The sequence below is a fragment of the Elaeis guineensis genome, chromosome 7, assembly GCF_000442705.2.
Source record: "Elaeis guineensis isolate ETL-2024a chromosome 7, EG11, whole genome shotgun sequence".
Taxonomy (NCBI): domain Eukaryota; kingdom Viridiplantae; phylum Streptophyta; class Magnoliopsida; order Arecales; family Arecaceae; genus Elaeis; species Elaeis guineensis.
Window position 1 is genome coordinate 99,506,062 of NC_025999.2, and position 25,524 is coordinate 99,531,585.

The following is a 25,524-nucleotide window of genomic DNA, read 5'->3' on the forward strand; positions in this document are numbered from 1 at the left end:
CGGGGGCCCGCTTCGAGGAGGTGCCAGGGGTTGAGAGGGGGAGGAGAAGGAAGTCGGTGGCCCGCAGGGTGAGTAGCCGCCGAGCCGCCATCGAAGAGTCCCACGGTTTGAAGGAAGAGCCGGGGGAGAATCCCTTTAATGATAGGGACCTGATCAAGCGACTGGTCGACGGCTGCATCCTGTCCTGAAGTCGTCCAGAGGATCATTCGCGCCGATCCCGAACAGCGGATTTTGGGACTCTTAGGGTCCTTCCTCGAGGTAAACAGATTCACTTTCCTTCTTCCCTCGCACCTTCATTTCAATTAGCTTCTCAACTTCATTCTGACCTCCTAACGTCCCTTGCAGATCGGGCACCAGCTCCTTGCCAAATCGAGGCGACGAAACCGGGCGAGGAGGGATGCCATCCAGGCGGAGGAGGATCGCCGGGCCGAGCCGCCTGCCTCAAAGAAAAGGCTGCCAAAGTAGCCAACCTCCAAGAGGTCTTTGAGAAAGAAAAGCAGCCTTGGAGGAGATGGTGAGGAAGCGAGAGGCCGAGGTCGTTAAATTTGACGGAGCAGATTTCGGTTCTGATCTCGGAAGGCCATGCCCTAGCAGTGGAGGAGTTCAAGGCCTCTGTGGAGATGAGGGACCTGAACGTCAAGTTCGGCCCAGAAGCATTCATCAAAGGATTCGAGCTCTGTCAAGAGAAGGTGGTCAAGAAATTTTCGAGCTCGACCTCAGCTTCTTGGATGAGGCGTCTGAAGATGAAGCCGGACCCTCTCCCACTGCCACTGCCACGCCCCCCTTCCAAGAACACCGAGCTCCCCAACTCCTATTTCAGAGGTCTGAGACCTCTGACTTTGTATTTTTCTTTTATTGCAATTTTTCTTTTCCTTTGTCTTTAAGAAACATTCAATCAATAAAATTGGGTTTCTCCTTATGGAGGGCTTCTCCACTCTGCTCCCCTTTTTTTTTTTTTTTTCTGCAATGAGACGCCTTGACGCTTTTGTCTCCCGATGGCAGTGTCCTGCCGAAGTGCTTCCCTTGCCACAGGGATTCCGCTGAAGTCCACGATCCAACGTCTGAAGAAGAAAGTTCATCATTTAACAAAAGGTCGAAGGAGATGGAGGCGAACTTCGCGGGTTGAGGGAGAGCCATTCTGAGGCCACCGCGGAGGCCACCTACTTTCGAAATCTCTACGTGAAGGAGATCATAGAGTACAGTCGGAGGAAAGCGAACTTCGAGAAGAAGCTCGAGGAAACATAAGAAGCACGCCAGCGACCGATCTTGGGGCTCAAGCTGCCAAGATCAGCTCTCTCAGAGTGGAGTTGTCGGCTGCACAGGAGAGGATTAGCCAGTTGGAAGGAAGCTCGTCCCGACTTTCGACTCGGGCCGACTGCGATCGGGAATGGTCGAAGAAGTTCTCCGACCTTCAGCAACAGCTCTAGGAAGCCGAGGCGAGCTATAACGCGTACCGGGCCGGCTGGTGCAAGCAGGTAGATGACTATAGGGGGAAGCTCAGGATGGCGACCGACGAGATTGCCCGCCTTCAAAGGTAGCTAGCTGAAGGAGCTTAGTTTGCTCCTGCTCGGGATCCCGACGAACTCCAATCCCTGAGAAGAATCGTAGAAGAGCTATCTATCACCCTTGGGGAGGGAAAGGCCGAACTGCAGCAATTGAATATCCAACTGGTATACGAGCAGCGGGCAGTCAAGGACGCGGAGGCAGAATCTGAGGTCCTAAGAAAAGGCGCCGAGAGGTGGAGAACGAAAGCCAGCGGCTTCATCGGAGATATATGGAGATGCTAATGAGAGAGAAGAAATTGGAAGAAGAAGTCGAGAGCTTAAGGTACTCCCTGATGAGGGTCGAAGCCGAAAGTTCGAAGTCGGAGGAAGTCGGGCCCCCTTAGGGCTCTTTTTGTCTTTTGTCCTTCTAGGTATTTTCTTTTGCCACTTGTCTGTTTGTTGTCGTTGTTGTTATTTTTTTTTTTTTGGGCCTTCCAGGCTCTGTAACACACACTTTGCTAATGAAATGAAAAGGTCTTTGTTACCTTACCTGTACGTCGTGTTGAATTGTCGTGCGCCGGACTTCTTTCATTTTTGTCCCGTGCGATGTCGATGTTGTTCGAAGGTTCCTTGTTCATCTTTGTATTAGGTCGTCATTACCGAGTTTCTTGGTTTTTTGATTGGTTCGACGTCGACACGCTTGGAGGTTCCTAGCCATCGCCGTGTTGATTTGCCTTTTTGTTCGTGACCGTAGATCTTACTTTCTCTTTCTCCTTCATGGAGATGAGGTCCTTTGTGCTTTTAGTGTAGTTTGACCTCCATTTTTCGTTGGGGTAGTCCGCCACTGTTCCTTCACATTTTCTTCCTTCTTTTAGGCAAGGGTTCTCCCTAGCTTTTTACGGAGTCGCGGTAGCGTAGAAGGACCACCGAGAAGGTTTTCTTCTTTCTTGTCGGGTCTCGAATGGTCGGACCTTAATTGGTGTCAGGATGAGGTTCTTCTCTATTTCTGATGTGATCGATTTCAGCTCAGGTTAGGACGAGGTTCTCTTTCTGTTCCTAACAGGGCTGCGGGGGCACATATGGGTGCTGTGTGGCCTCTCCCCTATTCGATCTACAAGTAACCGGGCCTTCGACCTTGCTCATGTTAGGGCGAGGTTCTCCTCCTGTCCCTAACATGGCTGCGGGGGCGCATATGGGCGCTGTATGGCCTCTCTCTCCATCCGGTCTACAAGTAACCGGACCTTCGACCTTGCTCATGTTAGGATGAGGTTCTCCTCCTGTCCCTAACATGGCTGTGGGGGCGCATATGGGGCGCTGCGTGGCCTCTCCCCCATCCGATCTAAAAATAATCGGGCCTTCGACCTTGCTCATGTTAGGGCGAGGTTCTCCTCCTGTCCCAAACATGGCTGTGGGGGTGCATATGGGCACTGCGTGGCCTCTCCCCCCATCCGGTCTAAAAATAATCGGGCCTTCGACCTTGCTCATGTTAGGGCGAGGTTCTCCTCCTGTCCCTAACATGGCTGTGGGGGCGCATATGGGCGCTGTATGGCCTTTCCCCCCCATCCGGTCTACAAGTAACCGGGCCTTCGACCTTGCTCATGTTAGGGCGAGGTTCTCTTCCTGTCCCTAACATGGTTGTGGGGGCGTATATGGGCGCTGTATGGCCTCTCCCCCCATCCGGTCTACAAATAACCAGACTTTCAACTTTGCCTACATTAGGGTTTGTTTGCATTGTCCGAAGGGGTCGTCCCCTGTCGTTACAAGTCTATACCAAAAAGGGAAAGATGTGCAAGTCTGAAAGGAATCTTGATTTAAAGCGGGATCATTTGCAATACATTTACAAGTTGTTCAAATCCCAGGGCTGTAGAAGGTCTGCTTCCCGTCTGGCTGTAGAAGGTCTACTTCCCGTCAAGGTCCTCCAGAGACGGAGTTGATGATCCCAATTGGAGGTCGATCTCTGGGCTGCTCTTCCCTCCTCGGCGATTCAGACTACGGCAGGGCCCTCGGTCGATCCTCTCTACCCTCAGGGTGGTGTCGAATGAACCTGTCGAGCCGACCTCATTTGATGAGCTCCTCGATCTCGTCTCGGAGCTGAATGCATTCCTCCATGTCGTGGTCGTGGTCACGATGGTAGAGGCAGAACTTATTAGGATTGCGCTTCTCGGGGTGCGTGCGCATCCTTTCTGGCCTTGGGAGCTACTCTTTGACTTCCATCAGCATTTGGGTTTTCAATGCGTTGAGGGGGGCATAGCTGCGGAATCTCCCAAGGGGAGACCCCCGGCGGACTCGACGCTCCGGGCTTCTCTGTCTGCGTGCTCGGAGAGGAGTCTGGACGCGCTTGTGCCCGGGGGGAGTTCGAGAACACGGCCGAGCTTCTCTCGCCCCTTTCTTGACTGCGGGCTTACTCGAGTCTCCCGCCTGCCGCTCTCTCGCGGTCTCCTCGTCCTTCATCTTGAAGGCCTCTTTTGCTCGGGCGTACCCCTCAGTCCAAGCCAACAAATCAACAAAATTCCTGGGGTACTTCTTTTCCAGAGAAATAGAAGGTCGTTCTTCTGAAGGCCGCCTTTCAGGGTGGCCATCGCGATCGATTGGTCCAAGTTCCGGACCTCCAACGCGGTGACATTGAAACGGTTGACGTAAGCTCGAATGGACTCCCCCTCCCTCTGCTTGATGTTGATGAGGGACTCCGAACCCCTCCGGGGACGCCGGCTGCTAACAAAATGAGCCACAAACTGGTGGCTCATCTGATTAAAGAAAAAGATGGTACCCGACTTCAGCGTCGAGTACCAGTTTCTCGCCGCTCCCTTCAAGGTGGATGGAAAAGCTCGGCACAGGATGGCGTCGGGTGCGCAATGAAGCAGCATCATTGTCTGGAAGGCCTCCAGGTGGTCAACTGGGTCCGAAGTCCCGTCGTAGCTTTCAAACTGAGGGAGCTTGAAGTTTGGCGGGATCAGTTCCTGCATGATCATTTGAGAAAAGGGAGGGTCAGTACAAATGTCCTCACCATAAGTGGAGGGAGCGTGGTGGAGTTCTTCGATCCGTCGGTTCATCTCCTGGAGCCTCCGATCCAGAAAATCCTCTCGACTACGGGTCTCGAGGGTCTTCTGGCAGAATGGAGGTAGAGATCTTCCAGAGAATAGAATCATGATCTGACTGAGGGCTCTCCATCCTCAGATTCATCTTTTCGGAAAAGATGGGGCAGCTGGCCCAAGTGGCCCGTCCTACCGTCGGATTTTGGAGTTCTGGCGATGCTCTCTCCAGTCGCACTGAGGCATATGGCTACTGCTGCTGTTGTATGGCCTGCACAGCTTCAGTGAGGCCTCTGACCTGCTGAACCAGTAGGTCGAATTACTCCGCGCCAACCGCCATTGCCGAAGGAGGAGGAGGAGGTTGAGAAATTGGAGGTGAGGCCGGAGCCTGAGATCTGACCGCAGAGGCCGTGGATCACCGCGTGGATGCTTTGCGGGGAGGCATCGGGCGAAGACCTAGTGGGGGAAAGAGGAGAGGATGTTGGAAAAGATGACTGGAGGTGGTCCCGTTGAGCGCTCCTTTAAGAACAAGGGTACTGCGAAGACACAGTCCCCTTCCTCTAGCGCCCATCCTGTTGGTGCAAAAATCCATCTACGTCGGAGAAGCTGGAGTCGAGGGAGTCGCGGTCGCCATCGGGATCTGCAAAAGAAGTCTAAACCGAAGTTGGGGGTACTCCGGTAAGACCCTCTGACGCTCAAGTCAGTTCTCTGTCTCAACAAGAATGGAGTGTTCGAACAGAAATTTTAGTAGAGTTTTGAGATAGAAATTAGAGCTTAGAGAATAACATATCTGGGATCCCCCTTTTTATAGGCGGAGGGGGCAACAGACCGATAGCGACGTTTGTAACCGTCTGGCAGTGGGCCGTTCGGAGCCAGGAGGAGTTTGTTATGAAAAGTAGTAGAGTAGAATCGTGGCCATCACCGTGACCTGACACGTGGAGTCTGAAGCGGCGTCCGTTGTCACGACTTACCAAAGGGTGGAGGAGCCGCGCGGTATCCATCGCAGGAAGTGGAGCAGAGTTGTGGCCATTACTATGGCCTGTCAGGGAGTGATGGAGCCATGCGGAATCCATCGCAGGAAGTGGAGCAGAGTCGTGGCCGTTACTGTGGCCTGTCTGGGAGTGATGGAGCCGTGCAGAATCCATCGCAGGAAGTGGAGCAGAGTCGTGGCGTTACTGTGGCCTGCCAGGGAGTGATGGAGCCACACGAAATCCGTCGCAGGAAGTGGAGCAGAGTCGTGGCCGTTACTGTGGCCTGTCAGGGGGTCCTGGCCTGTCGGCCGAAGTTTGGTTGGGGTGCCTGGCGGAGAGAGGTAGCTATCCATTTGAGAGGAGCTCGGATGTTGCAAATCCTGTTGGGTGCCTTGGGTGTCAAGGCTGCAGGCGAGGACCACTTGTCGTAGGAGCTCGGTCAGAGGCTTTTCGCAGTCGCAGTCCGGTTTCGCACAGACTTCGACAGAGGGTCGACCGACAGTGGATGTCGGATGGTGCTGGAGAGGTTCATCCACCGGAGGGGTCCAGCTGCTGGATCCCGTGAGCCCGGTATTTATCCGCTTATAGAAGTTCGGTCGAAGTCCAATCTCCATAGAAGCCCGGATGGGGATCATTTATCGAGGAATCCCGGTCAAGGCCTGTCTGCAACAGAAATTTGAAAGGAATTCGTCCATAATGGAAGCTCGGGTGAAGGCTTACGGCGGAAATCCGGCACGGACCTCTCATGCTAGAAATTTGAAGTAGATCATTTGTAGCGGAAACTCAGAGTGGGTCGCTTGCAGTAGAAGTTCGGAGTCCGGCCCTTGTAGGAGTTCGGGGTGAGATCTACCTGCAACAGAAATTTAGGATGGAAGTCCGGCTCCCGTGGGAGCCCGGACGAAATCTACCTGCAGTTGGAGTCGGGGGCGAAGTCCGGCTCCCGTAGGAGTCCGAATGAAGTCTTCCTGCCGTCGGGGTCAGAGATGAAGTCTGGCTCCCGTAGGAGTCCGGATGAAGTCTTCCTGCAGTTGAAGTCGGAGACGAAATCTGGCTCCCGTAGGAGTCCGGATGGAGTCTCCCTGCAGTCGGGGTCGGGGATGAAGTCCGGCTCCCGTAGGAGTCCGGATGAAGTCTTCCTGCAGTTGAAGTCGGGGACGAAGTCCGGCTCCCGTAGGAGTCCGGATGAAGTCTTCCTGCAGCCGGAGTCGGGACGAAGTCTGACTCCCGTAGGAGTCCGGATGAAGTCTACCTGCAGCCGGAGTCGGGGACGAAGTTCGGCTCCCGTAGGAGTCCGGACGAAGTCTTCCTGCAGTCGGGGTCGGGGATAAAGTCCGGCTCCCGTAGGAGTCCGGACGAAGTCTACCTGTGGTTGGAGTCGGGGAGGAAGTCTGGCTCTTGTAGGAGTCCGGATGAAGTCTACCTGCAGTTGAAGTCGGGGATGAAGTTCGGCTCCCGTAGGAGTCCGGACAAAGTCTTCCTGCAGTTGGAGTCGGGGATGAAGTCCGACTCCCGTAGGAGTCCGGACGAAGTCTACCTGCAGTTGGAGTCGGAGACGAAGTCCGGCTCCCGTAGGAGTCCGGACGAAGTCCACCTGCAACTGAAGTCAGGGACGAAGTCTGGCTCCCGTAGGAGTCCGGATGAAGTCTTCCTGTAGTTGGAGTCGGGGACGAAGTCCGGCTCCCGTAGGAGTCCGGATGAAGTCTACCCGCAATTGAAGTCGGGGACGAAGTCCGGCTCCCGTAGGAGTCCGGACGAAGTCTTCCTGTATTTGGAGTCGGGGACGAAGTCTAGCTCCCGTAGGAGTCCGATGAAGTCTTCCTGCAGTTGGAGTCGGAGACGAAGTCCGGCTCCCGTAGGAGTCCGGATGAAGTCTTCCTGCGATTGAAGTCGAAGACGAAGTCTGGTTCTCGTAGGAGTCCAGATGAAGTCTTCCTGCAGCCGGAGTCGGGACGAAGTCTGGCTCCCATAGGAGTCCGGATGAAGTCTACCTGCAGTCGGAGTCGGGGACGAAGTCTGGCTCCCATAGGAGTTCGGACGAAGTCTTCCTACAGTCGGGGTCGGAGATGAAGTCTGGCTCCCGTAGGAGTCCGGATGAAGTCTTCCTATAGTTGAAGTCGGGGATGAAGTCCGGCTCCCGTAGGAGTCCAGATGAAGTCTTCCTGTAGCCGGAGTCGGGACGAAGTCCGGCTCCCGTAGGAGTCCGGATGAAGTCTACCTGCAGTCGAAGTCGGGGACGAAGTCCGACTCCCGTAGGAGTCCGGACGAAGTCTTCCTGTAGTTGGAGTCGGGGACGAAGTCCGGCTCCCGTAGGAGTCCAGACGAAGTCTACCTGCAATTGGAGTCGGGGACGAAGTCCGGCTCCCATAGGAGTCCGGACGAAGTTTCCTGTAGTTGGAGTCGGGGACGAAGTCCGGCTCCCGTAAGAGTCCGGACGAAGTCTTCCTGCAGTTGGAGTCAGGGACGAAGTCCGGCTCCCGTAGGAGTCCGAACGAAGTCTTCCTGTAGTTGGAGTCGGGGACGAAGTCCGGCTCCCGTAAGAGTCCGGACGAAGTCTTCCTGCAGTTGGAGTCGGGGACGAAGTCCGGCTCCCGTAGGAGTCCGGACGAAGTCTTCCTGTAGTTGGAGTCAGGGACGAAGTCCGGCTCCTGTAGGAGTCCGGACGAAATCTTCCTGCAGTTGGAGTCGGGGATGAAGTCCGGCTCCCGTAGGAGTCCGGACGAAGTCTTCCTGCAGTTGGTCGACCACCGCCGAAACTTGGGTGGAGTCCGCCCGTCGTGGAGAATTCGGCCTACACTGGTGGGGGTTTTATCCGTCGGCAGAGCTTGGGAACGTTTTGGAGGCTCGGCCGTCGGAGAGGTTCGAAAAGATGTCGTCGAAGGTCGGACGTCGGTAGAATCCCTAGAGGATCACTCCTGTCACGAACTTCGGCTGGAGGGTATTTTATACCCAACAGTAGTCAAGGAGGAGTCTGACTTATATGAGATTGGAGTCTTCTGTCCTCCCAACAAGATACCTTTTACGTAGGACAAAATCATGCGACATCTAATATAAGTCTTCTCTCTTTCCAACGAGATATCTTTTACATAGGATAAAATCATGCGGCATCTGAAACAGATCAAAGCGGATAATATCTCATATGTACAAGTACAGAGACCGACCCATTTAATAAATAGATTTAGTTTGGATTAATAGATTTTTGTTCTATCTCATACCTGATCCATAATATATATCTGGTCTGACTGGACCCAACTACCCCTACTCTAAATCTCTATGACTGGAGATGGCAATGGGTAGAATACCAGCAAATTTTACCCTGCACATATCTGAACCCAAATAATCACTTAGCTATCCGAACCTTTCCTAAACCTGATTACAAAATCGATCTAAATTCCCAAACCCATCCCATGGTAACATCAGGATACCCATTGGGTACCTATCCCACTGTCAATTTTTCAAAACCCACTTCTTGTAGTCTCTATATGATAATATAGAGAGACAAAAAAATAAATAATTGAAAAAAAATTCAGATTCCACAATCTCCCCCCCACAAAAAAATAAAATAAAATAAAAAAATAATGCTTTCCTTGAATGTTTCCCATGATTTATAACTGATGATCTAAAATAAATGACCATAAAAGTAGTATAAAATATAGATGAATCCTTTCAAATAAAAATCTCTATAAATTAAAGTTTTGTAACCAAAGAAGAATCCTTTCAAATAAAAATCTCTAAACCCTACAAAACATCATGCTTCTACCAAGATTAAGCTCTCAAAACCCTAGTCTCAAAAGAACCCTCCGATCGATCTCCTTCTGGTGCTTTGCTTTCCCACCGAACTCTAAAATAGAGAATGCAATGACAAGAAAAAGAAGCAAAAGAAAAAATAATTATGAGAAAAGAAAATGACAACAATCTATCTATGTGGGAAAAGATCTTACTTTAATTTGTTTCCATGATTTTTTTGTTTTCGTAAAATGCCATGGTTTGTTTGTTTTCGTGAATGCCTGTATCCTTAGGAATTTCAATCGAGTGGGATGGAAATCATATTTTATGATTCCACTATTTTTTTTATCTTTCATACTAGTCTTGATCGAGTGGGAGACTATAGCTTAGAGAGAGTTTGGTGCTTTGATCGGGTGGGAGACTATGGCTTGGAGAGAGTTTGGAGCAACAGAAGAGAGATGAATTGGGTTGGAGTCTTGAAAACTTAGAGCGACGGTTTGGAGACTTGGAGTGGCAGTTTAGGGTTTTCAAAATGACCCCCCCCCCCACACACATATATATATATATATATATAGGTTTAGATAGCGGATATCTGAGAGATCAATCTCAAATCTGTTCGGATTTTGATATTAAATCTCAAATCCATCCCAAATTTTATAGAATATACTAAACAGATCCTATTAGCATTTGGGATGGAGCTCTTTTCCTAAATAATACAAAAAAAAAAAATTATTTACAAAAATAATTCAAAACTTAACTTTTTTACCAAAGTAATGCAAAAGGAGAAAACGCCATTTTGAATGGCGTTTTCTCCTTCCACATCATCCCTGTTTTTTTCCACGATGGCATTGTTCGGAGAAAAAAAAAAAGGAAACGCCACACAAAATGGCATTTTTAGAAACGCTATTTTGAATGGCGTTTCTAAAAACGCCATTCAAATTGACGTTTTCCATTTTTCCCACTCAAAAAAAGGAAAAAAATAGAAAAAATATGGGGAAAAAATAATTTTTAAAATTTTAAATTAATAAATAAATTAAAATTTTGATTTTGATTGAAATTTAAAATATAAAAATTTAAATTTGTAATTCAAATAAAAAAATTAATTTAAGGTGATTTTTTTTTGAATTATTATTTTTTTAAAATGTCTAAAAATTTTTTAAAAAATTAAAAAATTAAAAAAATCATAGAGAAAGAAAAAAAAGAGAAAGAAATGCGAAAGAAATAAAAATTTTAAATTTAATTGAAAAACATCATTTCAAATTCTTATCAAAAAAAATTCAAAAAATAAATTAAAAAAATAGAAAGTGTCATTATAAAATCAAAATTTTAAATAAATCAAAAAAATAAGAATTATAATTTGAAATTTAAAATAAATAAAAATTTTAAAATTAATTGAAATAAAAATATCATTTTAAATTATTTTCTCAAATTAAAATTAATTTATTTAAAAAATATTCAAAAAATATAAAAAAGTAAGTTGAAATGATTTTTTTTATTTCAATTAAAATTAATTTTTTTTAAATTCAAAATTATTCCTTATATTTTTTTACTGACCTTCTGACACCGGTGGCCAACAAAAAAGAGGGAGAGAGAGAGGAAGAGGGAGAGAGAGGAGGCAGCTCACCGCCATGCCGTCGTGCCGTCGGAGAGACGCCGGAAAAGGGAGAAGAGGGAGAAAGGAGAAGGGAGAAGAAGGGGGGAAAGGAGAAAATGCCATTCCCTTTGGTATTTTTTTTTCTCTTTTCTTTTTTTAATTTTTTTAAATTTTTTTCATAATTTGTTTAATTATTTGTTTATAATTTTTTAATAAATAAATTTAATTAAAATTTATTTATTAAAATTTTTAATGATGATAGTAATTTGAATGATAATTTTTAATTTAAATTAAAGTTAATTTTTTTTTAATTTATAATTATAATTTCTATTTTATTACCATTTTTTCTCTTTTATTTACTTCTTTTATGATATTTTTTTAAAATTTAATTTATAATTTTTATAATTTGAAATTATAATTTTACTTTTCTTCCATTTTTATCTTTTTGGCATTCTATTACATATTTTTTTCTTTATTTAAAATATTTTTTAAATAATTATATTTAAATAATTTACTTATTTAAAATATATTTTTTATTTCAATTACAATTATAATTTTTATTTCTTAAAATTAAAAATTAAAAATTTTGTTTTTCAATTAGAATTAGAATTTTTATTTTTTTTCAATTCTATTTTTTTCCTTTTTTTTCTTTTTTAGGGTATTTTTTATTTTTTTACAATATTTTTTTCCTTTTCTTGAGATAATTTTTTAAAAAATATTTTGAAATGGACAACGTAATTTGAAATTATATTTTTTATTTAAATTAAAGTTAAAATTCTTATTTTTTAAAAAAATTAATTTTTAAATTTCTTTTTTTCCTCATTTTTTCACTTTTTTATGCATTTATTTTTTTTATCAAATTTTACTTCAAATTAAAAATTTAATTTTTTTTATTCAAATTTACAATTATATAACTTTTTTATTTTTTTCATTTCTTTCTATTTTTATGAAATTTTTTTAGGCTATTTTTTTTATTTATTTCGAATATTTTTTAAATAAATTAATTTTAATTTAAGAAAGTAATTTGAAATGATATTTTTAATTTAATTAATTTTAAAAAAATTATTTTTTTAAATTTTAAATTATAATTCTTATTTTTTTCAATTTTTTTAAAATTTTAATTTTTTAATGGCACTTTTTATTTTTAAAATTTTTTTCGATTTGTTATTAAAAACAATAATTCGAAAAAAAATCATTTTAAATTAATTTTTTTATTTGAATTACAAATTCAAATTTTTATATTTTAAATTTCAATCAAAATTAAAATTTTAATTTATTTATTAATTTAAAATTTTAAAAATTATTTTTTTTCATACTTTTCTGATTTTTTTCTTTTTTTTGGGTGAGAAAAATAAAAAATACCATTTTGAATGACGTTTTTAGAAACGCCAATTTGAATGGCGTTTCTTTTTTTTTTTTTTTTTTTCGGACAATGCCATCGTGGAAAAAAATAGGGGTGATGTTGAAGGAGAAAATGACGTTTTCTCTTTTTGTATTATTTTAATAAAAAAATTAAGTTTTGAATTATTTTTGTAAATAAATTTTTTTTTTATATTATTTAAAAAAAGAGCTCATTTGGGATGAATGGGATATCCAGAAATATCGTCCGGTTGCCGTCCCAATCTGCGATATTGATATGGGAGAACAGAAACACGCTAACCCGGTTTGATGCATGTCCACGTGCACTCAGGTAATGATCTAACCATGTGGTTCGGCCCATCATGTGGGCTTCCTTTTATGTTGTATGGGCCAGTGGGATTGGTCGCTGGGCACCACCCTGTCAGGTCCTCCCTATGTGGCCGAAACGATACGGGAGGCCTTGGCCTTAAGATGTGCCAGGCCGGTTAGTTCCACCCGTTGTTATATAAAAATGAAAAAGAAAATAAGTATAATTTGCAAGCGTTGTTAGGTCCTCATCTTGGGGATTAGCACAGTTCTTGGTGGTTCACATAACCTGCAGGCTAAATTTTATCATATTTTTATTATGTTTTCTCGTGTAAATGCGTGTGGACGAGAAAATTAATGATGCAACAAGAGCAAGGAAGGAAAATAGCAACAGATGGATCGACTAATGGAGGGTAGAGAACACAGCGTTTTATTTCACTAACTCAGTGTACCGCGGTGGCTAGTGGTCACCATCTTAAAAGCCCTTTGTCTTGGAAGAAAGCAGAAGGTTAACAGAATAAGAGGAAAGAGCGTGTGCCCCTTCTCGAAGTTTAGGTTTGGATTTGGTTGGTGGGTTGGGTTTAGTCCAGGCCAGACCGTGCCGTGTCATGCGGCACGGTCTTTCTTAAAAAATTTAAACTTTTTTTTTTTAAAAAAACCTGGAACAGAATACTCATCACCAGATCGGATCTCCGACCAAACATTGCTTGCAGAACTGGAAATTAAATATAGAGATCAAAGCGACTGATGTCCTTCAAAATCGAATTACCTTCCTTGCCATAAGTGAAAAGGACTGTACCGTTGGAATCAAATTTCAGTGATATATCCATGATTATTCTAGAATTTCTATCATCTTCGTCTTTTAGTCTACTGGAAAAACTACTAATAAATCTTGGAATAATGTCACAAGTCTACTCCCTCCCATGACGCACGTCCAACGCTAATGAAATGAAAAAGAAGTAAAAATAATCTTAGGTTTTCTAGAATTTTAACATTTTTAACGGATGATGGAAACATGATCGTACTTTATTTGTTTCCCAAGCAACAAATGGTTGACGGAACGGTTCTGTGCTCCATATTATCAACACATTATTGCAATGACCTCATCCTTTTCTAGCTGGATGAAACCTTTGTGGGCCTAAACTGAATAAAAATAGCATCGATGATAAAGATGATAATGACTCCGCTTCTTTTAAGCTTCTTAGCAGCTTAGAGTGGTAGACTGATTAGCTGTGCACGTAGCTGTTGATTTTGGTGGACGGTTCAATATGGCAAGATCACTTAATACAAGCAGGCCCCACCACTCTCCTCGCCCCAGAAAAATTTTTAAAAAAAAGGACCAAGAAAAATAACGAAGCTCTCCGCATGGTGATGCCCGTTGCCAAACTAAGGAAAAGCCTGCAAACCTTCCTTAATTCAAACCTTGAGGCCCAAATCAAATCATTGTTGTTTCGTTCAAAAATGGGCCAGGCCATCGACATTTTATTGGACAACTGGTCAGCTTTCTGGCTTTCCAGCATGGGGCGATATCCGGATAACAGAAATTTTTTGCATACCACATATGATATAGAAAAAATGATCAGTACATTTAATATTTATAATTTTATTTTTTATTTAAAATTTTAAATGATAAAAATATCATTTTAAAAAATTTATGATTTCCACCGGTCCTTTATCGGTTCGAATATTTTTAAAATATCGAACATTATAGCTCCACAGCCGTGGGATATCTTCCACCCAGGGCTTCGCGTCGACGCCCAATTGGATGGCAGGATGGGGTGGCAGCTGCCCACCCACGTAATCAATGTGGGGCCCAAGGGCACTATGGGTGCCTACTTACTCTATCTCAAATACTCAACCTAGCTAGGTTCTAGTAGAGTAGATTTTACCGCATCCATTTAAAATCAACTACAGAATCCGACCATGATTTCAAAATCTAAAGTGGATCCATAATGGATACGAGCAGTATCAAAATCCATCTCCACCTCACCTCGAATATGTATAACTCTATTAGTTTCCACCCATCCTTTTGCCCTGATCGCTTCACCCACCCATCCTGTGACTTCCATCATCCACTCATCTCCTCTTTTTCCTGCCAAATTCCATTGACAATGCTATACCCACTCTCCTTCTCAAGCCGGTCGAAAGCCAATCAATCCGCTACTCCCTATCTACGCGCACGTTTCTCTCTACTGACTTGGTTCTCACAAACCTTCTTCATACGATTAGGGATTCTTACTTCAATTCTCGTGAATTAGAGCTACTTCAATTTATTTTTTATCAATTTTTTTATTTTCAAAAAAATAATATTTTTACTTAGTGTTTTTGTTATGTTGTTGTGTTATATGAAGTACTAAAGTTTATTTTATATTTTTTTTATCCTTCTAATTTATGTTGCCATCAAAATTTGAGCTGAAAATATTTGACAAATTGGGGAACAGTGAGGTCAATTGTGGCTGTGTTCCGACAAAGAGGTTTGTTAAAAGTCTATCAAAAAAAAAAAAAGAACGAGAGGTTTGTTAAAAGCCCAACATGAAAAACAAGAGAGGAATAACATCAAAAGTCGCCAGATTTTGTTCAATGAAGGATCAGATAGATTTTGGAGAATAACAAAGATCTGATAATACTAAAATGTAAATAAGATTATACTTACCGATAATTTAATATGGTAATCTGTATTACTGTATTTGATATATTTTTTGGATGGTAATCCAAATTGTCTTGAGAAAGATTGCTATCCAGATTATCACTTTTTTGACAATGTTGCAATAAAAATTTTGGATAAAATTATCTTTCAAAAAAATCAAATAAAATTCATTGCCCAATTCTCTCCCTCTCTCCCATTCCCCCCGCATGCACCTCCAACCCGCGGCTCCTCCATCTCCTTTTGCTTGCCTACGGCTTCTCCATCATTATCCCCCCCCACTCTTTGTGGCTCCTCCACGTCCGTCTCTACCACTCCTATGGCTCCATACGCATCCGTCCTCTCCTCCCAGTACCTGTCATTCCCCACATCTCTCTGTCCGTCACTTCTCTATGCCACTATTTTATCTACATCACTTCCGTTATTTCTCATTAGAAAAAAAAAAAAGAAGCATCCGGACAAAGTTATTGGAAGGTATTTTAGAAATTTGATTTTACATTATTGATAATCTGATTGTCATACGAAATATATCAATCAAGATTTTCAGTAATTTTACTGCAATATTATCTGTGTGCATCAAATATAGTAATCGACATTACTGATAATTTAATGATGACAATCCATTCTGAAGATAATCTATGTTATCTTTCAAGATTGCCTCACCATGCATTAAATGCAATCTAAGAGTGTAGGCATATTTGAGGGTTCTCTCGATGCTATTTATGTATAATGAGGGTCGGCATTCATTACTGAGTAAGATGAATATGTGTCTTAATTCCTCAATAACTATTTACATGCTATGCATACATACATATTGTTGAGCTTAATTGTATGGAACGAACGTTTGTAGGCCAAACTGTAGCCATTGCCGGTGAGCAGAGTTTTAACGAGCTTTATGGTGCTTTTAATTGAGATTATGTGGTGAACTGCCATTCGGCAGTTAAATGACGTTAGAAGAGATCGAATCCGAAGCTTATTAATTTTTATTAAAAAATTATAATTTTATTAAACCCCATCAACCTTATTGATTCTATCTAACTCTAGGCAACCCATCCAGCCCCATGATGGCAATAAAATAGGTATAGCTGCATGATTTTGAATTGTTGAATCGAAACATATGATGACATCCTGGTTATCTTTTAGCATCTCTTGTAGGCACACTATGCTCCACAATTCAAAAAATTATTCATTAGAATCATTTTACCATGTAAACTTTGAATCATCCAATAAAAAATCACCGCATCATCCATGTCATGATTAACATTAAATATTTAAAATATTTTTTCATTTAAATTTTTCAAACAAACTTGAATCATAGTGAATTTTTTTTTTACTTAAAATCTCAATGGCAATTTTTATGAAATTCTTTTAATCCAAATAAATAATGCGGTGGTTTTTATTGGATGGTCCAAAATAAATTATTCTAATCAATAATTTTTCCATAATTCGAATATGATTGAATGATGATGATCGTCTAACTTTGCTAATAAAAAATTAAAAGAGTAAATAATATTTTTTTTAAAATTTAAATTTATTATATTTATATTTAATAATTTAAAAAATTTATATTTACATCTTTACGGTGTTAGAACAATTATTTATAATATATAAAAAAATCAAAATCACTCTTTCTATCTACCATGCAGCATCCTACCATTCTCTCTAATCCTCTATCCCCTCCTTTCTTTTCTTCTCCAATCCCGTCCTCTATCCTCTTTCCCCCCACTTTGCGCACCCCCCCCCCCCCCCCCCTTCCTTGGCAGCTACTGCACTACCCACTCCCCCCTCCTTGACCTAATATTGCTGCTCATCGACACCTAGTGCTCCTCCGATCGATCAGTTTCTCCTTGATGACATCCTCCTCTAGAGTGGCGGCGACCTCGACGGCTTCGGCAAGCTCTATACCATCTTCCCCGGCTCCCTCGACGACCGCAACCACAGCGATTATCTTGAGCTCCCCTGCCCCCTCCTCGCTATTGGCCGTTGATACGCCACCTCCTCCCTCGGAGACTCCTCAATCCCTTCCTCCTCGACGTCAATCCCAACCTCCACCATCCTCCGCCGCAGCCTCACCCTTTGGTCGATGAAGGAACCGGCCTTCGAAGCTGTCCTATATTGCAACCGCTGCTGGATCGTCAACAACCGGATCAAGCACATCCTCCTTCGCTCCCCCAACCACACTATCACCATTCGATCCCTATAGAAAAAGTTCAAAACCCTCGACCTCCATGGCAAAGCCCTCAATTGGCTCCACAAATATCCCTGCTGGTTCAAAACCTTGTTCAGCGGTGACGGCGAGGTCTACTTCTAGTTTTCCAAGTGCATGGCAACCCTTGCCGATGAGGAGGAGGCCGTTCGATCCTCGACGGAGCCTGCTATGGCCTGCCGCCGCCTCGCCAAGCTCCTCATGCTCTCCTATGACCATCGCCTCAATGTCATCAAGCCCAATAAGCTCAAGAGAAAATTCGGCCTCCCCAATGACTACATCATCTGCATTCTCCCCCAATACTTGGATACCTTCCACGACGTGAACCGCTACGGCCTTTGTAATTTGATGGAGATTGAGCTCCTTCGATGGAACTATAGTGCTGATGGTCTCCACCGTCGAGGCAGTAGCAGCTGAACGGAAGACAGAGCCGCTGCATGTCTACTTGCTGCCGCCGAGCTGGGTGAAAACTTGGGCAAAATTTGACGAATTCAATAATGGCATGCCATACATTTCACCGTATTCTGATGATTGGAAGGAGTTGAAAAAGCGGTCTGTCGACGTGATCCACGAGCTTCTCTCACTAACACTGTGGAAGCATGCTTCGATTGTGAAATTAGAGCATTTCAAGAGGGAATTCAGATTACCAGAGAGGCTGAATCTATTGTTGCATCCACGTCAATGTGCAGAAATTTATTCAAAATTATTTTGATTATTTTAAAAATTTATTATGATATAAAAATTAGATCTAAATTAATATTAATGGACTGTCTAGCATTGATCCTTAAAAACTACTGTAGAGTTGGTTAAAATATGAAAAGTATAAATATAAATTTTAAAAATTATTGGATGTAGCTGTAGTTTCGATATAATCTTAGAGAGAAATTTTTGTTATTTATCCAAACTCAAAACAATCAACAGGTGGCGATAAAGTACGGGCAGTGGTCCTCGAGGTGGGAGGGCCAACCGGCCCCGCACGTAATGGAATCGTACGTCGGCATGGGCGCCGAGAGAGGGCGTGTTGCGTGCGGGGTGAGGGGGCTCCCCGGATCTCAGATGGACAACCGAGGGTGATAACCGTTGGACCTCGGATTCGAATATTTGTTCCATTTGACGCTGGTGCCGGTGGGCCTCACGCTGGTGAAAAGGCGAGGATCTTAGGGATGTAAGAGCGACTGAACGGAGCAACTGCGTGCTCGTCTTGTACATTTCAGGGAATCTGAAAGAAAGTGGTGTAGTCCGTGGGCTCTGCTTTATATACCCCTACCTGTTTGTCATTGATGCAGCTCACTTTGTCAAAGTTCCAAGGATATTAATATATTCATAATTTTATACAAAAGGTTTCCAAGCATATGATGGAGGTCTTTGATGCCATCCCATGTTTCCAATTTTTTTCCTTATGCAGTATTGCTATCATCAAGATTTGTAGCTGATGCAAAAAATATTTTATTTGACCTCGATCTTAACCAAGAAAGAATCAAGATCAGTATGACCGACCTCATAACCTCGGATATGGATGATTTAAAATCACGATCGCATTAGTCTGTGATGTCTGATAATAGTTATGCCCCAAGATTATTACACAATCATTATTATGTAGATAAGATGCCCAATGACATAGTTAGCCATTACGGACTCTTCAAACTCCGATCTTTTTCTATAAATAAAGAGAGACAAAGGATCCTTTAGATAAACCTCCCAAGCCATCGAGAGCTCTTATTCTCTTACTTTCTTATATTCTCTCTCTTATAATTCATTGATTTCGATTGACTTAAGCATCAGACGGTCCTCCATTAGAAAAACTCAAATAAAAGAATTTCATTATATGATCATTGGAAGACTTGGTAATTTCAGCCGTTTCATTGGCTTTAGCTAAATTCAACCCTACCGACATCGATCCTCTTGAAATTTAGCAGCAATAGTAGCAAACTAGAGGCTAAAATGATTCAGTATAAAATACAGTAAAGATTCTTACCCCAACAAAAAAAAAATACAGTAAAGATCCCACCAATGTCGCCATAATAGCGGATATATTACACTATATAGATAGAAAAATGCTTCAAAAGTCCACCTTGGTATGCTAATCAAAATCAAAGAAAACAAAGCATAGCCTTGCATTAATAAAAGTAACCGATTATGTCATGTGCTATGATGGAATTGGTGCTCTCAATCACGACTTCACCATCTATTCCACAAAGCTTTTTAACTATACCATATCATTGTTTTTCCATGACTAGGTACTGCAACTCAGAGCATCAATTTTTTTTGGTTAATTGAAATGCCAACAGATAGCTACCATGTAGAACATATTTTTGTTTTTTGAAAAATCAGTTCCTTCCTAAACAACCTTGCACATCCTTAATTTCCTCATTTTTCATAGAATCATATTGTTGCCACCAAAATTCGAGCTAAAGAGAATGGATGAGTTCTAAGTAGAAAAGATTGGATGAGTTGGCAAATGGTGAATGATCGACTGTGGCTGTGCCCAAATAAAGAGGTGTCTGTTAAGAGTCTGACATCAAAGTAAGAATAACAATATTGAAGGTCGCAGGATCTTGCTTGGTAGGGAAGCCTCTTATATCCAAGGCAGGCAAGGATGTTGGTTGGAGAACACCGGAAATTCAAGAATAGTGAAAGCAGGAGTATTGGCATAAGAGAACTTACCTGAGGTCCTCCGGTGTATTATATAGAGTGAGGGCCGGTGCCCATTACTAGGTAAGACCAGTATGCATCTTAACTGCTCAGTAGCCATCCACACATTAGGTGCATCACAGGACATAATTGTGCTCAGGCGGAGCTATAAGCGTTGTGTAATACCCCGGCCCAAATAAGCCCAAAAAGCCCAAAGCATTAAAAAAAAAAAAAAAAAGAAAAGAAGAGAGCCGCCGGCCGAACCCCATCGCCGGCCGTTGTCGGATCTCCGGCCAAGCCACCGGAGCCCGAGCCACCGAGGGGGGGACCTCACGGTCCTCCCCTGTTTCAGCCAAAGGAAACCGCGGGAAGAAAAGAAAGGAAGAAGAAGAAGAAGAAAAGAAAGAAAAAAAAGAAAAAGAAAAGAAAAGAAAAAAGAAAAAAAAAAAAAAAAAGAAAGAATAAAATAAAATAAAATAAAATAAGAAGAAGAAGAAGAGAGAGAATTTTCCTCTCTCTCCTTTTTCCCTCCTTTCTCTCTCTTTTCTCTCTCCTCTCTCTACCTTCTCTCTCTACATTTTCTCTCTCTAGATTCTCTCTCTAGATTTTTCTCTCTCTTTACAGATTTTGTCTCTCTAGGATCTTTTCTTCCTCTCTGATTGCATCATGAACCCTAGAATAAACTTGAAGATGAAAATAAGATGATTTGAGATTGCTCCGAAATTCATGCAATAGATCTGATCTAAGTCCGATCCTATTCGAAATTTGTAACACTTGATTCATATTGAGTCACCCTGATAGGATCTCTGATGATCTCGATCATGAGTGCCTCATCGGAAGGATACGAAAGTTTCTCTCTCCACTTTCTCTCTCTATTTTCTCTCTCTAGAATTTTTTCTCTCTTCATGAATTTTTTCTCTCTAGAAGTCTTATGGATCAGTGGAGGATCCAGATACTTAGGTAAATCCTAATTTTGGTTAATCCTAAGAGAGATCCTAGATTTGTGTTATCAGATCGATTATCGGTAATTTTCTCCATATGTGATTTTTATATTGATCAGGGTTACGAAGAGATGATCATCTGCAAATGATATCGAGTGGAATATTTTGTTAAAGAAATTCATAAATCAAAGAAGAACATTGATTTTTGTGTTTGGATCAGTCACCGGTAAAGGTAAGAATCCCTGTACATGATCACTATTATATATGCTATTTTACTATTGGTCTTGCATCGTTGGTTTTTGCATCGTCGGATTTGAGATTGATGAATTTATTATACCTGAGATACTGTTATTTGATTTTGAGCATGAGTATGTTATGTCAATATATATGTATCAGAGATTGATGGCATGATTATATGGATATGACATATCTGAATTGATCATAATGCAAGACAAAATTGATTGATGAAATCAACACATAATGATTAAATGAAAAGAAAGAGATATATGGTATGGACTACTCTTGTCATGTGGAACAGCCGGCCAGGAGCTTATGCCTGGGACAGTCCGCCAGGAGCTTATGCCTGGGACAGCCCCCACTGGCTTACAGGTGGATCAGCCGGCCAGGAGCTCACGCCTGGGACAGCTCGCCAGGAGCTTATGCCTGGGATAGCCTCTCACGGGTTTTGGTACGTGGGACAGTCGGCCAGGAGCTCATCCTGGGACAGTCTTGAAAGACTTTTTAAGTGGATTCGATCCGGATGATGACTGAGGTATAGAATTGGATAGTCCAGAACCAGAAAGAAAAGGTTAAAAATCATGTGATTATGAAAGGAGAAATGAAAGATAAGACATGAAATAATTGTTGAACAAAAGTGTTTTACTTGTTAACATATGATGATGCATCTATTTTGACAAGACAGAAAATTTATGAATGTTTGCATTATTCTGGACATTGAACATGAGATTTTATATTTTATTGTTTATCCTTATTTTCAGACTATATTACTATATCAATGTGATATGGAAATTCTTACTGGGCTGTAAAGCTCACACCCCTTTATCTTTCTTTTCTTCTCAGAGTTACAAGATATCCATGGTTGGCTATGGTATGGATCTGTGAGTGAGCGGATACATAGATAGAGTACCGTTGATACTTGATCAGAGAATTGAAGGAATGTTAATTGTAATTATGCAAGTTTTATGAATTATTGTTGAAATTAAATATTATGGTTGATAAGATTGTAATGATTTAATTTGGCCTTGCATATTCTTTAGGGCTTGCTCTAAGGAGTGTGCGGCCATCACGTATCCGACCCGGGTGTTGGGTTCGGGGCGTGACAGAATGGTATCAGAGAATAGGTTATGATCATTAGGGATTATGATATAAGTGATTAGAATATTACAGAGTGATATTAGAGCTTAGGTTACGTTCATTTGGAGATAATGATACAAGTGATTAGGATATGACAGAACAGTGCTAGAGCCCAAGTTTAAGGTCACTAGGGATTGTCATATAAATGATATCAAAACTTTGGGATTATAATCACTAGAGTATGATTGATAATATCGGAGTTTAAGATTTTGATCATTAAAGGTATGATAGAATGATATTAGAGTTTAGGTTATGATCACTAGGAAATATGATTTAAGTGGTATTTGAGTTGAAGGTTATAATTATTCAGAATTGTAATTCTAGTGATATCTGAACTTAGGTTATGATCATGAGGAACATGATAGATATAAAAGAGAAGATTCAATATTTAGATTTCGAATCAATAGATATTAAGATAAAATTTAGGTATAAGTGGCATATTATATCTATAATAGAATTGATGAGTTATATTTTAGATTTCAATTAGTAAGGTTGACCTAAGTATGAAAAAAGTTGATCCTTGGAATGAAGTGGGAGGTATTGATAAGTTATGTTGAGTATACTAGAGGATTTTGGAATGTAAAACTTATATGATTGAAGATCATGATTTTTTTTTTATTTCGGTGATAATTGTCTGAGCATTATTAATTTTGGACTTGTCAAAAGAAAGTTAATTAGGGTATGGTCTAAGAAGAAATTACATCATATGAGAGAGAAATATTTTTGAACATTGAATCTATAAGAGGTCATATAAACTCAATTTAGATGAAAAAAATATATATATACATATATATACTTAAATTTTATTATGAGAATACAAGATACACATCTTGGTGAAATCTTTGGTTACTCAAAATATCATATTCTGAATATGATTCCTTGATCTTTCAAGTTGCATTGAATTTCAAGTCAAAAGCTTACTCTTCTAAGTGGTTCAAAAGTATTTTGATATTATTGTTAAATTAAAAAAAAAATTTATTGTGTCAGAGAATGATATACGGGTTATGATGAAATCTTTTTAATAATTCATATTACTATCTTTGGATTAAATTTTTTTTGTGATTATTGAAGATGGTGAAGTGTATTAATCATTCAAGTCAAAGTTTGAATTTTTAAATTAAATTAAGATATCTTGCTAGTGTTAAATTTTGAATGACTTATACAAGAGACAAGATTTTCTATGGATTTATCGATTAATATTAAGGGTTGTGATGAAGAGAGCTCTATAAGAAATAATCAAGTTGATTCTACTCATAAGGATGTTGGCTTGAGTTCTTTTAGTTGTCAAGTTAGAATTAATTCTTTTAAAAAGAAAGATTGATTTAGAAATTATCTAAATGATTGTAAGGTAAATTTAAGATTAACTCCAATTAATTCTAGACATGTCGGATTTTTGAAAAGTGATGAAACTTATGCAATGATTTCAAACATAGAAAGTGGATCAAGATTTAATATGCTATACCCAAAAGTAGTAAAGATAAAGAAACTTAAGGTTTTGCCCTAAGTTCTATATGAAATTTGAAGGTTGGATCTATCCTGGATTGATCTAACATATAAGGATATTTTTTATCTTTGATAGACTTAAATAATTTGATAAATTAATATCAGAGTGCGCAGCAAAAGCATGGTGGGTTAATTTGATTAGAAATATTAATTCTTTGATTCTGAAGATATTATGGAATACATTAGTTGTAAACAAAGAATGATTTTAATCTGATCATAGTTGGATAATTTTTGTTAGTAGGTTGCTTCATTATAGATAATGCCAAGAAAGTTTAGATATCTCAAGTTTATTAATAGCTTGATAGTTCTGATATTAGTTCAAACTTAGAATGTCCTGACATAGATCTCATATTTTTTTTTATATTGTTACTCGAACTGATATAGAAGATTGAGATTTTTCTTAAGATGAGAGTCTACATATAAAATTTGTTGGAAGGTCAAGTGAAGAAAGAAATCGATGATTGTGAAGAGTGATCGATGTTTGACCTTTATTTATTTTCTATCAAGGGTAGTCTGAAATAATTATGAATTTCGAGTGAAATGTATTAGACAAATAATGGTAGTATATTAATACAAGTCCAAAATATTACAGTTCTTCAAAAAGTTGAGAAATCAATAAGAGGAGATGAATTTGAAGTTTCAAATAATTTTTGTTATAACAAGATCATGAGAAATAAATAATATATAAGATATTATTGTAAGCTTGAGAATGACATGAAGAATGTATATTTTGAAATAGGTATCTAGAATAGCACAACTTAATTTCGAGGACGAAATTATTTGAAGAGGGGAAGAATGTAATACCCCGGCCCAAATCAGCCCAAAAAGCCCAAAGCATTACAAAAAAAAAAAAAAAAAGAGAATGAAGAAGACTCCCGCTGGGAGTCTTCTTCCACCCAAATCACCGATGGAGAGGTTGAATCCGAGGTGGATTCGACCTCCCCTACACCCTATAAAACCCCCTCTCCTTCTCTCTAAGGTTGGTCACGACGAGCACCGGATTTTTCTTTTATGTTTCTCGAATTTTTCTGTTGAAGCCGCGGATGTCCTCATCGTGTTCATCTCAAATACTCGTCGGAGACCTCACCGGAGTCAGAGGTAAACCCGTCTTCTCCTTCCTCTCTTCTTTCCTCTCTTTTCCATGGCCTCGTGCACCCTCGCCGGCCGCCAGGATCGCCGGAAAATCCATGAACAAGGTAAACCCCTGTTTTACTCTGTTTCGGCCGGATCCTCTCTTCTCTTTTTCGGCCACCGGCGTCGTCGGTTGCGGCGTCCCATCCCCAAGACCAGACCTCCATCTCTCTCTCTTCCTTCCCTGAAAATCTTGACCGTCGATGACCGGCCAATGACCGAAAAATAAAAAGAATAAGGATGGTCCCCTGTTTTTCAAAAAAAAAAGAAAAGAAGAGAGCCGCCAGTCGAACCCCATCGCCGGCCGTTGTCGGATCTCCGGCCAAGCCGTCGGAGCCCGAGCCACCGAGGGGGGGACCTCACGGTCCTCCCCTGTTTCAGCCAAAGGAAACCGCGGGAAGAAAAGAAAGGAAGAAGAAGAAGAAGAAGAAAAGAAAGAAAAAAAAGGAAAAAGAAAAGAAAAGAAAAAAGGAAAAAGAAAAAAGAAAGAAAGAAAGAAATAAAATAAAATAAAATAAGAAGAAGAAGAAGAGAGAGAATTTTCCTCTCTCTCCTTTTTCCCTCCTTTCTCTCTCTTTTCTCTCTCCTCTCTCTACCTTCTCTCTCTATATTTTCTCTCTCTAGATTC

The 25,524-nt window shown here is 41.1% G+C and overlaps 1 pseudogene; it reads left to right on the forward strand.

Annotated features, from left to right (window-relative positions):
* The window catches only part of LOC140859383 (protein WHAT'S THIS FACTOR 1 homolog, chloroplastic-like), a 21,521-nt pseudogene extending 3,443 nt beyond the window's left edge, over nt 1-18,078 (forward strand).
* The last annotated feature ends 7,446 nt before the right edge of the window (nt 18,079-25,524 follow it).